We start from the raw sequence: 15025 nt of genomic DNA, 5'->3' as shown, positions 1-15025 counted from the left end.
TAAGCACTAAACAGAACATACGAAAATCATTAAGAACTGCGTCAGTGCAGTTTTCAACAAAGTGAAGGATTGCTTTGAATTCAGGTCAAAGTTATGCTAATTATTAGTGTCTAAAAGTAGTGTTTCCCAGCCTTGGTTGTGTCACAAATGTCCGTGTGTTCACAACCCACCTAATGGGGGATCTCCTTTGTACGTTTAGCGTGATCATCTGAGTGGTGGAAGTTGGGTGAGTCCCCTTAGTGACATCAGAGCAGGAGGGCGACCACAAAATCATCCGAGTGTTAGATGAATCAAGTGCGATCGTAAATGCTTTTCGTCCTTTGTGGTGAATTGAACATGATCATCAGTGCGGGGGGTTGGGGAGGTCATCCAGGATTGGCTGCCATTCACCGGCGATGCTGCCAATGTAAATCAAGCACAATTCACGGGGCGGTGGAACGGTTTGTTGGGTTGTTGGCCACAGCCTACAGGTTGGGAAAAACTGGTCTGAAGTAAACAACCACAGAATGTAGCAAGAAACATTTTTTCTGTTACATACATTGCTGTAACAGAAGTACCCATCTGTGTTGTTTCAAAAAATACATTTGATAAAATTGTATATGAGAACCTTTCTTAAGGTGCAGACACATCACTGCAAAATAACAGGCTGCCATGCCAGAGAAACTCACGCTACATAAAGGTCAAGCATAAGAAACCAAGCCTCACAAAGCGATGTCATCTCTAATACAATACAACGTTCTGAAAAACTTGTAAATAGCCTATAATAAAGGATAATGTCCACCTTAACCTGCTGAAGAAACCAGAAGGCACTCTAACAATGCAATCACTGGTTAGTTCTTAATCTGAAGTGGGTGAGATTAATTTCTCACAAGGCAACAGAGAACATTGAAAAATAAATGAATCTAAGCCCCTCTCAAAAGAGGAAACATCAGACCTTATTTACAGCATATGGTGTTTTCTGAAACAACTCCTGGGTTTACTGATGGGCACAGAAAATAGTGTTTTTACCTATAGTGTGCCACATGGGCTGGATGGGCATCCTAGCCAGCCAGAAGAGGGGATGGTTCCTTACCCGGATGGGAATCTCCTAACAGGCATATAGGCAGGAAGGAAGAAAGAATCAGACCTGGAAAGAGGGACCAAAGGGAAGGACAGACAGCCCACTGAAAATAAATGTCACTGGGGCAGGTTATTACCCCCCCCCCCCCCCCCCCCCAGCATGAGAGATGGCAGTGGGCCCTGGATATCAGTGCCCAGTGGGAAGCCAGCAGTGCATGCCAGGAGATGAAGTCCAGCAGAGCAGCCCTGCTGGGATCACTGGGTGCTGCAGGGAGATAAGCTCCCTGTTATAATGGACTTTCACATGACCCGGAAGTGCTTCCATTGGGCAATCGCCCTGGCATTGGAAGAACTCCCATGATAAAAGAGACCACACTCCCTTTTCTAGGCGAATGAGAGCTAGGAGGACGCAGGACAATACTCAACTGGCGGTGGTGAAAGAATATTGAGAAAAGAACAGGATTGTGGAGAGAGAAACCCGTGCTTTGGTATGACTTTGTAGCAGTATTGTGTCTTGTGTTGAATAAACACACCTTTATTTGAACCTGGGACTCTTCATGTGTTCGTGTTGGGGGTTTGGAGCTCGCTGACAGCTCGGTTTCCATCACAAGTGTCACCAAGCTAGAGTTCCAGAGTCTCCACATTCATGAGGCCCACATAGCCTTTAAATGTTCAGAATGTTTGGGACGCCTCCAAGATGACTTCTTGTGTAACCCACAGAGTATTTGAAGAGTAAAAGGAAACTGGAGTTCTCAAATACAATCCATTCAACCTTAGAAATGTTGTGATTCTTAGAACATTTTTGTTGATTATTTTCTCCATCATTTTTAGTTTTCTATCATTATTATTTTCATAGCCATATTGAAAATAGCAAGAACATTACCATTTTGTAACTTTTCTTTGTGATCGCTGACATTTGTTTACTCTTTCTAGGAGCAGTTAGGGTTCATGCCATTCAGTAACATAGAGTCTGAAGCCGAAACTCCGTCAGTATATAAAATGGCAGTGGGGAAGTTTTTGGACTCTGTTATCGTAAAAGAATTTTAAATTCAGTTATGGGCTTTGACTACTAGCTAATGCATTTCACATTTATATTTTGGCTGTTATTGTGTTTTTTGTCTGTGCTGTCATCTTGACTTTTTGATTTAGTTCTAGCTATTGTGTTGTGACTATTCTCTTGCTTAACAATAGCAATTGTCATCTTCCAATTCTTTTTGCCTTTTGACCTTTTAAAGATGAGCCTATTTTTCAGCAGGGCAATAATAAAAAAAGAGAAATGAAAAAATCATGCAGGTGGTACCCCAGCTGAGAACTGATTAGAAGTTCAAACACAGTGACACGGCAACACTTTGTGACATGCAGTACTGTCTATTGGTTTAATTAAATGGGAAGTGAAATAAAATGTGAACTTAATTGAATTTCTTGTGGGCTATTTGTTTCAATGACATTGCTCCTTTGCTATATTTAAGAACAAAGATGAAAGTTATACTGAAAAAGCTACTCAAATAAATTTGTTGTCATTGCCTTTTACCACTTTATTGATATATTCCTACATAATCGTAGGCTCCGTTGGCTCGTAGGCTTCTCTTCTCATCTCTTCATATTCACATTAAGCAAGAACTCCAAACTTTACATTTTATTTATATATTGCTTCTGTACAAAGGAATATGGTAGTTTTCACATGAAGTCTATCTGCCTGTGAAATGTTTGTGACAAAAAAAGTCAGCCATTCCCTCAGGGTTACTTTCGTATCCAGTCCCCAGTGTTGTGTTTATGCAAACGATCATAGCCCAAAATTAATTATTTAAGCTTTGCAAGAGGCTTTTAAGAAGAATCTAAGGGAGTAATCAGAAAGACTTGATCAGTAAACACTGAATTTTCCCAAAGTGACCTGAAACAAAAGAATACACAGACATCTTAAATCTCTAAGCAGGCAATAGGCTAAAAGCAAACGAAAACCTGAAAACAAATGAATTTCCTCAAGAAAGTAACCATCATGTGCTGGTGACTCTTTTTCTTTGCAAAAACAAACTGCAATTGGAAACAGTCTGCCCCTCACTCTTTGTATTCCTGATGTCCAGCTCTTAGAATATGTGCTCTCCTTGCAAGCTAGACATGGTTGTGTTCTTTAGTAGTAATGCGCCTACCCAAGCATTACCAAGGGAGAAAAAAATAACTTCTTAATAACCTGCATATTTCACTGAAAGGTGAATAGAAAAGAAAGAATGGCACTTACCAGTCGTGTGTAGCATAAAAGAAGGCAAGTCGACACTTTCGCTAGTGTTTTTGCGCTGTGTTGTAACATTACACGTCGCTGGCTGTCCTGGCTGCATGGTCCTGCACAGGCCTACATAGCTCCATGCCCAGCCCAGCGGCTCGTTGATTCCCACCAATGAAGTAAAAAAAAAAAAGGTCTGAGGCATTTATTTTACTGCAGAAAGTAAAAGGGATCCTGGAGGTTAATTCTAATAATAATATTAGCGACAGAGGTATTAATGCACCTTAGCTATGGATTTAAAGTGTTCAAGCTTCATTTCCATGCGTGTGTGCGTGCAAGTGAGGCCTTGCAGGAGCAGGTGCGACATGACATAAGAACATGTTCGTGTCACCAACAATTGGTTAGAGCAGGGGTGGGCAAAGTCATTCCTGGAGGGCCGCAGTGGCTGCAGGTTTTTATTCCAACCCAATTGCTTAATAAAAAGCACTTATTGCTCAAGTAACACTTCTGCTTCATTTTATTTGTCTCGCTTATTAAGATTTCAAACCCTTATTGCTTATTTTAGTCTTAAACAGCTGTATTCTTGGTTTTTAATTGTTCCTTATCAGCAATAAGATGCAAATGACAAAAGAGACCGGCATTTCTCCATTTAGCTTGTTTCCATTTGTATGTATTTATCGTGCACTATTTGGTTTAATTAAATACTTGGAAGGAAAGTGAATAGAAAAAAGTGAAGCACTGAGAATTACTCATCAGTTTTAGACTTCAAATCATTTGGATGATATCCTTAGAAAGGAGGAATAAGTGTAGGATATGAGAATTACTTGACATGGCAGAGTTAAGACACTAACAAGCTATGAAACTGAACGATTGACATGGATTGTTTTTTAATTAAGTAACTGGATTGGAACAAAAACCTGTAGCCACTGCGGCCCTCCAGGACTGACTTTGCCCACCCCTGGGTTAGAGGGTGACACAGTGCTTGATGACTGGTTGGCAAGATGGCACTGAGTTTAAAAGGCACTTCCTGCCTGCAATGGTCATCTTATGACTGAGTCGTGGTGGTGAGTGATTGTTTGGTATAGCTCTGTTTAAAAAGTACATCTAGCACAGCGGTTTGTTCCTTATGTTGTATATATTTTCTTTTTCTATATATAGAAATAAGTATCTCCTAGTATTAGTGTAGTTTTAGTGGAGATATTTATTTGAATTGGGTTTGTCTTTTTGTAAAAGGGATCTGCACTGGCAATCGGAAGGTTGCCGGTTCGAATCCCGTAAATGCCAAAAGGGACTCTGCTCTGTTGGGCCCTTGAGCAAGGCCCTCAACCTGCAATTGCTGAGCGCTTTGACTAGTGAGAAAAGCGCTATATAAATGCAAAGAACTATTATTATTAAATGCACTGATTTTTCTTTTTGTATTTTTGTGGATCGTAATATTGGCAGGCACTGTATTTCTAGTATAGTATCTTCCTATCTGCATTTTCATTTAGGATGTCTACCAAATTTTTGCATATGTACATTTAATGTTTTCACTTGCCATAGCCACTGTAAATATTATACAGTTACACTGTTTTTTGGGATATTGCTTCTTTGTATTTTGTATATCAGTTGTGGTGAGGACTGTGTAAGAAAGCCCACCTAATGCTGTTTTCCGTGCACCCGTAAATAAAAACCCATTTTTGTTTTGCAATACCACCTTTTTGTGTCAGCGCCCCCCCCGTCTAACACCTCTGATTTCTGATCCCGATCAGTCCCATACTACAAGACGCCCACAGTGTGTAGTTTGGTGCCATCTTTCCCACAACACGGGGTGTCACATCTTTTTTAACAATAATTGAAAATCAATGATATTTAATGCTGAGATTCCACCTTTAGTCTTCTGTTATTTATAATCACAAGATGTGTGTTGTATCAATAAATTAAAATGGATGATGATCGAGAAGGTAATTAGCACAGTGAATTAGGAATCAAGTAGCAGCTATCAGATTCATGGTTATGAAGCAGTGCATACTGGACAAGTTTAGTGCTAAACTCTGGTAGGTTATTGCTAGCTAGCCAAACAGTAAGCATATGATTCTATTTATATTATTAAAATGCTGAAAAAGATCTCACACTGTAGATATTCTAAATCATAAGCCAGAAAAAATATGTATTCTATTTTTCATGGTTTGTTTGTTGAAGTTAAAATAGCATTGTAAAGAATTTTTGGGAAATTTGCCAGTTTATGAAGTCATTTATACAAAGTATATTATTTCCAAAATAAATGAACTGAGAACGATCAAATAACTAATATGCATGGAAATAAATGTCTCTGTTCATCATTTACTAAGGCTGGTTCTTAATAATCAACAAAATATATGTACAGCATGTTGTGCTCTTTTATAAATCAAATCCCTCTCATCTTTTCTAATTTTTATTTACAAAAAAAAAATACACAAAAGCCATTCATTTCCATAAACATTCCATAGGAGGGACTGCCTGATTGATGAAAGGTTTGCAGGTCAGGAGCATCACAAGGTTTGCACAAGGAAGTCATTACACTCAAAAGAGGCTGTTAGGGTAGTGGGCACAGCTCCAGGGGATCATTTAGCCAGACTCAGGCCCCCCTAAATATCATGTCATGTGCCATTCACCATTAATTGTTGGATTTTTGGGGGCTTTCATTTAAACCATGCCCAAACTAGTATTTCAGTTGCCACCCTTACCATTTTGGTCTTGAGTCAGTGCAGAAGGATAGGCACATCCTACATGACAGCCTGGTACTCTAAAAAATGTAGAAACTGGGGCACCAGCACAATTGTGAGAGAGAGTTGTTGTCTTAGCGGAAGTGTATAATGTTTCTCCAGGATGTTTTATGGATAAAAGTGACCAGCGGTGACAGACCTTCTCTGTAAAGAGAAAGACCACTGAGGTTGCAAAACCCCCTGGTATTTAGAACACATATTGTCTTAGATATGAACTTCAAGGAACTTACTGTCTCTTTAACAGAGCAGGCAGCATAACCTGACCATTAAGGGCAACTAAAATCATAGGACTTCAAGATAACCAGGGGCCAATGCAGAACAATTCTAGGAAGGTGTAGTCTCAGAAAAACCAGAGCCACCCGTGCCTTTAGGAGTGATGCAGACTTGGCCGGACATGGGACATGGTTCAAGGCTGTCATGCTGCCCACAGCTAATAAATTCTTGAGTTTGTGGAAGGAGAGATCCAGAGAGAAATGGCTTCGAGCAAAGGAGAGATGGGAGTTGACCAAAAGTTCTGAGAACTTAGTAGGTGGGAAAGGGTTAGGGTTAGGGTTAGGGTTAGAGGGCCCCACCAGGAATGATGAGTTAACAATGGAAAACCACATTTACTTAGTTACCCTTTAATATCCCTGTTTGTATCAATCTTTTTAATTGTTTTATAAATAAAGCCAGCACAATTTAATTTATTATTATGGCTGTGTATGGCTGCCACAAGAGCCCAATTCAGTGTTTTCACGATACAACAACATAAGCAAGATAGGATATTGTTGCATATCCACTGTAGCAGTTGAAATGCTGAACATGTGTATCAATATACATTGCATATTTAAATTACACAGCCTTGCTTTAACTGTCTGCATCTGGCTTTATAGAGAAGAACTGTGTAGTCAAAGCCATAGGGCAAACAGGCAGGCAAATTACTCCGTACCTGAAAGCTAGTCAAGCTACAGCAAATTAGCATCACTTTTATCAACTGTTCTTTACAGGAAAGGAACTATATAAAAATAGACAAAAATTCCCGTCTGTTTTAATTGTTTAATATATTCAATCATTATAGATTTTGATTTTTATATATTTTGTGAATTTCCCCTTGGATTAATAAAGTATCTATCTATCTCTCTATCTAGACCATCTACAATATCAATGTAGACACCTCTGCCAGCCACACTAAGAACTGCAAAGAAATGCAGTCCTGGATTTAGTCGGCATGGCCAAAACAAATTTTTGGAAGAAGAGGAGGAACAAATTACTTATTAATAAGACACATGCAATGTTTTTTTGAATCATGTAAAGTAAGTATGTCATTGTTTGTTCATTGTTTCACAGTGTTTCCAAATTACCCAACCTAAGATGATATCACACCCCTCCACCCTATGTTTCATTGTTTTCAGTGTATGGTGAAAATTGAAAGTAGAGTCTGCTTTTAATAAGCAAATTGTTCTGTGGCTTGTGAAAAGCCTTAAATAATTTGCAATGTTTAAATTGCTTTCATCAAAATAACAGCATAAGAAATAGAAAAAGGCCTCTAATTTCAACATCAACCACGCCTGACTGTGTGGTTTGCCATTTACTCCCACTTCAAAAAGAAGGTAAAAAAAATACTTTGTGTAGTTTATGAAATTTGCATTTATATTCATTGTAATACTGAGTCCACTGTATTGGACGGGTTTGTTCCTGTCTTGCACCCAGTGCTAACTGGGATAGGCTCCAGCACCCTGTTCAGGACTAAGCAGGTTAGAAAATGACTGACTGGCTATAATTCTGAGTGTACAGTATATTATATGAAGAACGTTCCTGTTCGGAGAACATCAATATCACACACTGCAAGGATCAGAGTGCTATTGGTAGCTGGCTTCTCCGTGAAGTATGCATGAACTGTACATGAGTGGGCTGTGTGATTGACTGGTTTCCTAATTTTAGACTGGACTCAACCTTGAACCCAACACTTAGAGGTAAGGCTGTGGCTCAACAGGACCCTATACGGTATAAAGCAGCTTCACAAAATGGATGGATATCTTGGAAACTGCCCATCTCGAGGTTTTGGTGACTTTTAAGACAGGAATTCGGTCCTCCAAATATGTTCTGTGCTGAAGATGTAATAGACAGCAATGTTCCTAGCCTGTCAGACTGAATTTGTGAAGGCACAGGACAGCAAATTCAAAATGTGTGCAGTGGATTCTGCCGTCTTCAATACTGAATCATTCCATATGTGCTGTGCATGTCAAAGGATTAATTTCATAGGAGTAGGCATTATCTGAGAATTATGACTAAAGTCTACAATGAATGATTCTTAGACCAGACATCATCATCATTATATTTTCTATGCATGTCTTATGTGAATGAGCACTACGACCTAGAGAACTCTACATGTCAGAGACAATGACATTCAGCCCTCCTCTCTTGATTTCTAACCACTGTAAAAATCTCATCACCTCACTCAAATGAAGACTTTTGTTACCCCTAATCCCATATTGTTTGCCATAGATTATGCTTTAGAATCACATGAATATGACCGTTCGGTAATGCAGTGTTCATGCTGATGCTTTCTCCTTAAGATCTAATAGTTGAATCATGGATAGTAAGCACTGCGAATAAAATAAGGTATATGTGTGGATTCTTTGCTCATTCTTGCTTGCAGGTAAGTTAATTGTTAAACTGTATGTTATGCCTGTCATATTTTTAAAAGCATATTCCTGCCTTGTGGTAAGAGCAGAGGCTAGCGATGTATGCATAGGCACAGAGTAAGTCTCTTTTGAGCTTTTGCCTTATCAGTCACTCCTGCTTATACTTACTGTAGCTCCTCTTGACCCCTCAATATGCCATTTATGTTCACCCACAACAATAAGCAGTCTTCCCAGCCATGACTACACACAAGATATTTAGAGAATAAACATTTTTACTTAAAATTGCAGTCAGTCCCCTGCTGCCCTAACCTCCTTAGTGAAATGTTATGAAACAAAAATACTGAGAAGGTTGGGTGTTATCAAGAATAGCAAATGCTTCCAATCAGGGAGTTGATGGGTACACTTGTCCCAGGCACTGAGCAACTGGTGGGTCTAGCATGTTCTGTGCAGAAATTGTATTGTTTTTATAACAGCAGCACTAGTAACAATATTGGCAAGAACAGTGGCATGAGGCTATAGAAGACAGGAATGCATAGTGACCGTATGGCCATTATGGAAATCAGCTCAATGCTCTTTGTATTCCACTGCCCGCCACAAGATAAAAGCGACCTCTCACCTCAGACACATTTCAGTTATTCCACAGTGGTTGACCAAACAGTCTTTTTAAAGGGAGTGGCTTGAAATTGGTGAGAAGTTATGTACTTGCACTCACTGATATACAAAGAAAGAGTGAACAGTTCTGCAATCCTATTTATCGAATGCACGTCAAGTGAGTTTTTTGGCTGTTATTAAGCTTGGAATTGGGTTCTGTGGAAATTAGTACAATAAGATAAAACCTACTACTATTTGTTGCATTTATTTTACATGATCTTAAAATAATATTTCATTTGGCTAGTAGTATTACAAAATATGAGCTATAATTTTTTGCATAAATGTTGGGAATGTTTTACATTTGAAATAAAATGTTATAAGATACTAGCTGTGTAAGCCCGTGCTGTAAAAAGCCCAGGCTCCTAGAAACTATTGAAAGCGTCAGAAAAAAATTGAAATGCAGAGTCGGTGGTTTCGTTTTGCGGACGTGCTCACCCCCCTTGTCTTTCAGTGGCTAAGCGAGTTTCTCTATCCTCAGAGGTTTCGTTTTGCTGATGTTCTCACCTCGCTTGTGTATTAGCGGCTAAGCGAGTTTGTCTTTCCTCAGCAGTTTCACTTTGGTGATGGAGTCGCTTTCTTTCAGCTTCATGCTGTAGTCTAGTACATTTTTCTTCTTCTGACTTGTTAACTTCAGACTGCCTTGCCGGCTTTTTGAGCTTTATGCTGTAGCCTCACACTTCCAGGCCGGACAGACAGACGCACACACTTCCACACGTAGAAGTTTATATACAGTATAAGGTATGCTGAAGATGTTCCATTAGTAAGCCAATACATTGTGAGTCTGAGGCTGAGGAGTGGTCCATTAGAACAGTTCTGTACAAGACCCTGACATGTATCATGGTGACCCTTCATCCAATTATCATCCCTTGAGTGAAGAACCTAGCATGCAGGTCAAATTGCTTCTGAAGTTGTTGTCTGTACCACCTCAGCTAAATGTAGGGTGTTGTTCAAGGCTTCACAGTTACAGGTGCATGCAGCCTCTCAGGTAATCCATGAGTGAGTTTCACTTGCTTAGGGTGCCTCTGCCTGTTTTCTACGATTTAACAACAAGTCTCATTCAATCCAAGTTGCTTTCTCCCCCATTATATTTGTCACTAATTGCCTCATGGTTAAGTTCTTGGTCGTCGTTTCTCTTTCTGAACAGCCCTCTTCAGTCTCGCTTTTGTTGAGGTTCTGCCAAACTAAGCCAGTGAGGTAGTAATGCCAGTCAGCGCAGCACACAGGACACTCCGGCAGTTTCAGCATTTAAACTAACACTCCAAGCTAATTATTTTGCTAAAGCTGATGATGTTAATCTTACTGCTATTTAATAATCATAGCAACGTTTTCATTGACAAGTCCTCCCTGTTTTCTTCTCCTCTCTGTGTTTTGCAGCATTCCTTGGTGTATCTTAAGTTGTCACCAGTGAAGGACATACTGCCAAACTTTTATGGCAGTCTTCTGGAATCCCCATCTTTTTCTGTACGTGTGCCGACACTGGAGACCTGACTGACTGTGGACATTTAGCATGTGAGACTAGAATGTTTGACACTTTAAGGTATTTATTAGAATTCATAAAGATGTAGATGAATGTGCATTTATGAGTGCTGAAACATTATGCTTTGTGTCTCTGATGGTAGTTTAATTTAACTGTTGGCACACGTGTGCATGGGAGGCAGTTAAAGGGCCTGAGTGAGAGTAATTCCATGCCAGACCAAGGGGTGGCGGTGTGCACAAACTCTTTCTGTCACTTTTCTGCAGACCAGTTACAGGAAATTCCACCTGGCCCCGATGACATCACTTTTGGTTCCGGCCCCACTGATGATGTCACTTCTGGTTCCGGCCCCACTTTCTCTGCTCTCCTTTAAAGCCTCCATCTTTATGTCCTCAAATCAGTTCTGTCTTGGACTCAAACCTGTACACAACTGTACACCATTTAAACTAATTTTGCAGCCAGGAAACAATATATGGGTGGCTGCCCCAAACCTTTTTATGGCTCCAATCTAATCTTGTGACACTGTGTTACATGTGTTATTAGTGGGCTGTGTGCTGGGTTTGTAAGGAGGAGTACACTTTATGAGAATAACTTAAACTGAAATTGAAAAATAATGTTATGCTGTCAGAATCATTTTTATATTCCAAAATTGATCCCTGCGCATTATTCTGTCTATGACATTTAGTTTTCCATTCCTGTCGTTCCTTTCCTGCTTTGACTGTCTTATTTGATGCCCCACTTCTAGTATAATTTAAATTTTATGCATTGCCTTTGAAAATATGCAATGCTGCTTACTTTAAACATACTTTGCAAAGGGTTTCACCATGAAAGGTGCTATACAGACTAAAATATATATCTAGAATGCTCTGGTGTGGGTATTGTAACTTATTGTTTGATGCATTCTAAAATGAAGGATCCATACAGTGTATAATGCTTACATTAAGGATAAATGTTTCACTGCTTGTACTTTGTAGCTTGGCTACACAATATCGTGCCTCGCTGAAAAGAGAAGTGCATGCTAAATTCTGTTGCTGATTCATCAAGTCTGCCACTGACAGGACCCTTTCATCTCATTCAACTACTAGCACCCAGCTTCCATAGATTGCCTGTTAGATCTGTAGATGACAGCTTCTTTACTGTTCCAACCATCAAAAGGGTCATAAATGGGGCTCCTCTTTTAGAAATGCCACACAAAAATTATGAAGAAGTCACGGCTGATGCATTAACACTGTTAAGCACTAATGCAGTTGAAGAGCTGACAACTCTTTCTTTTCAATAATGCATTCAGGGCAGTGTCTTTTTCAAACCTTTCGTGTGTTGCCTGCGTTAACCTCTGAACCTTGATGAATTGGGTTTTAATTCTATTTTTAAATATCTGTTCATTTTATGTAAGTACAGTCGGTGCGGAATAAAATATTTCTATATATTATAAATATTGCTCTTTAGGCTTATTTAAGTATGTGTTATGAAACCCTGTGTTTTATATACTCATAATTGATAAAATTGTACCATTGTTTTCTGTGCAAAAATTATATAAAGCATTGTGAAATTGACCCTAGTATGTGGGTGTGTGTATGTGTTCACCCAGCGAAACACTGGCACCCTTTCCAGTGATTGCTGTTGCCTTGTGCCCTATGCTTGCTGGGATAGACTCCAGCTTCTCTGTGACCCTTCCCTGGAAAAGTGGGTTAAGGGAATTGATGAATGGATGGGTGGATAGACTTATAATAGGAATATGTTTAATGAAACACAAAAATATTAATACAACTAAAGGCAATGCTCCTGGAATTGGTATCTGCCTTGCTTTTGATGCTGTCAGGATACAGTTCAATCCTCTGCATAGTTCAGAAAACAGAACTGATGGATGGATACCCACTTTTATTAATACCTTCACATACTGTATATTTATGTATGGCCTGTTTGTAATATGGAGGATTGTGAGGATTAGGATTTTTGATGTGCTCCAGTGCCTTCAATACCATCCAGCCATCTCTGTTAAAGGGTACATTCAGTGATATGCAGGTGGATGAGCCTGTGATGTCCTGGATAATGGACTATCTCACGGGCAGACGGCAGTTTGTGAGGCTCCAGGACTGTGAGCAACACTGGAGCAGCACAAGGAGCTGCTTTACTCTTCACTCTGTGCACCTCCGACTATAAATATAACACCAGGTCATGTCATTTACAGTAATTCTTAGGTGATTCTGCACTTATGGTGTGTATTGATAAAGGGGGTAAGACAGAGTCTAGGAGTCAAGTGGATAACTTTGTTTCTTAGTGCAAAGAGTGTTGTCTGCATCTTAACATCAGCAAAACCAAGAACTGGTCACTCACTTCTGCCACTAAAAGACCCTCTATGTCTAGTCACTATTCAGGGAGTGGATCTAGTGGTGATCTGCTCCTACAAGTACTGGGGGGTCCACATCAATGACAGGATGGATTGGTCTCGGAACACAGAGGAACAATATCAGAAAGGGCAGAGCAAGCTCTTCTTCCTTAGGAGATTGCATTCCTTTACTGTGGGAAATGACATCCTTCACATCTTCTATAACTCTTTGAGTTAGCTTTTCTATACTGTGGTGTGCTGGGCTGATAACATCACTTCAAGAGAGGCCCACCAAATCAACAAGTTAATTAAAAGGTCAGGCTCAGTTATAGGACACAGTCTGAACTCACTGGAGGTCGTAGCAAAGGAGAGAATTAAAACAAAACTGACTGCCATTATGAACAATGCTGCATAGTCTCTCTCTGACACATCAAAACGGAGGACTTCCAGCCAACAAATTATTCATCAGAAGTGTGTCAAGAAATGGTGTAGGGGCTCCTTTATACCAGCAATACACCTGCAAAATGCCTCACTGGGACTGGGATAGCCAAGTCATGCGTTTTCTTGCTTTTTAGTCATTCTAGTGTGTCTTCAGACCATAGTGTGTGTGTATATTTATTTATGTATCTACTTATTTATGTATTTATTTATTTAAAGAGCTTCTATAAAAAGCCACATTTCTTCCTGGGGACAAATAAACTTTGTTCTATCTATCTATCTATCTATCTATCTATCTATCTATCTATCTATCTATCTATCTATCTATCTATCTATCTATCTATCTATCTATCTATCTATCTATCTATCTATCTACAGTTAGGTCCATAAATATTTGGACAGAGACAACTTTTTCTAATTTCGGTTCTGTACATTACCACAATGAATTTCAAATGAAACAACTCAGATGTAGTTGAAGTGCAGACTTTCAGCTTTAATTCAGTGGGGTGAACAAACCGATTGCATAAAAATGTGAGGCAACTAAAGCATTTTTTGAACACAATCCCTTCATTTCAGGGGCTCAAAAGTAATTGGACAAATGAAATAACTGGAAATAAAATGTTCATTTCTAATAGCTGGTTGAAACCCCTTTGCTGGCAATGACAGCCTGAAGTCTTGAACTCCTGGACATCACCAGATGTTGGGTTTCCTCCTTTTTAATGCTCTGCCAGGCCTTTACTGCAGTGGCTTTCAGTTGCTGTTTGTTTGTGGGCCTTTCTGTCTGAAGTTTAGTCTTCAACAAGTGAAATGCACGCTCAACTAGGTTAAGATCAGGTGACTGACTTGGCCATTCAAGAATTTTTCACTTTTTTGCTTTAATAAACTCCTGGGTTGCTTTGGCTGTATGTTTTGGGTCATTGTCCATCTGTATCATGAATCAATTTGACTGCTGTATTTAGCTGGATTTGAGCAGACAGTATGTCTCTGAACACCTCAGAATGCATTCGGCTGCTGCTGTCCTGTGTCACATCATCAATAAACACTAGTGTCCCAGTGCCACTGGCAGCCATGCACGCCCAAGCCATCACACTGCCTCCACCGTGTTTTACAGATGATGTGGAATGCTTTGGATGATGAGCTGTTCCACGCCTTCTCCATACTTGTTTCTTGCCATCATTCTGGTAGAGGTTGATCTTGGTCTCGTCTGTCCAAAGAATGATTTTCCAGAACTGTGCTGGCTTTTTTAGATGTTCTTTAGCAAAGTCCAATCTAGCCTTTCTATTCTTGAGGCTTATGAGTGGCTTGCACCTTGCAGTGCACCCTCTGTATTTACTTTCATGCAGTCTTCTCTTTATGGTAGACTTGGATATCGATACGCCTACGCCCTGGAGAGTGTTGTTCACTTGGTTGGCTGTTGTGAAGGAGTTTCTCTTCACCATGGAAATGATTCTGTGATCATCCACCACTGTTGTCTTCTGTGGACGTCCAGGT

Source organism: Erpetoichthys calabaricus, chromosome 16 (genome assembly GCF_900747795.2).
Source record: "Erpetoichthys calabaricus chromosome 16, fErpCal1.3, whole genome shotgun sequence".
Taxonomy (NCBI): domain Eukaryota; kingdom Metazoa; phylum Chordata; class Cladistia; order Polypteriformes; family Polypteridae; genus Erpetoichthys; species Erpetoichthys calabaricus.
Note: the sequence above shows the minus strand (reverse complement) of the source record.